Genomic DNA, 1,135 nt, shown 5'->3' with positions numbered 1-1,135 from the left:
CTAAAATCGTTACGTCATAACATATTTAACTTTTTAGTTAAATATGTTTTTTTCTAAGTCGTTACGTCAAAACATATTTAACTAGGAATATTTATCTTCACACACACCATTTTGATTGTTTCATCTTACAGTTCTACAGCTCAAAAGATCGGTTCAATGATACGCTTTTACTGATAAATATATAGTCTCGTCAGTTATCCATTGAAAATTTAGTGAGTGTGGAACGTAAATATTAGCTGCTGTTCTTGTTAGGTTAACCAATTTGGAAAAATTAATCTTATAAAAACTTATTATTCTAAATCAATTCCGTTCTATTTAACTTTCTTTGTTAACTCCCAAACACTTTACACTACTGACCCAATAAATTAAGGGGTTTTTTATTTATCTTTCGAATATTTACTAATTTTCAATTACATTTCAAACAAACTGTTGTTACATTTTAATTAGGTGAAAGTGTACTAAATCAATAGCTAGATACTCGCTTTCATTTTAAAGCGGCACTTAAAAATCAATTTAGTAAAAGTTCTCTTCTTATCAGTATTTAAACAATCTATTGAAAAATTGAATATTTACACAACAAACATGAAATCAAATTGAAACGATACATAGACGCACTATACTAACAAGGAGTTTTCGAATAATAATTAAAATTAATTTAAGACAAACACGCAACAACATTTTCGAGAAAATAAAAATACAAATACTCATTACAAACATTTGTAAATTGTATTATCGCAAAATTATTTAAACAATTTCATTCGATATAATAACAATTATTGCATTGTATTTTATTTACACCTGTTTACCTTAGAGTTTTGTTATCTAGTGGAATTTATATGGAATTATATTAATTTCATATGGAATTTATATATTTTGTATGTTTGTGAGTATTATTTGTTTGCTTTGGTTTTGTAAATATTTTTATAACTGATTAAATAAGTACTTTTGCTAAGCGATCGTTTATCTCTTTCTATTTATTTTAGTGTTGTGTTCTATATTTATTCTGTTACGTGTAGTAAATAATATCGAAGGGTGTGAAGTTAAATTCGTCGGCCAGATACGTCCCACAACACATTTGTCAAATACGTTCCACATACTGTAAAATTCGTTTTCAAATTAAATTAATTGATTTTAT

Source organism: Lucilia cuprina, chromosome 4 (assembly GCF_022045245.1).
Source record: "Lucilia cuprina isolate Lc7/37 chromosome 4, ASM2204524v1, whole genome shotgun sequence".
NCBI lineage: Eukaryota > Metazoa > Arthropoda > Insecta > Diptera > Calliphoridae > Lucilia > Lucilia cuprina.
Note: the sequence above shows the minus strand (reverse complement) of the source record.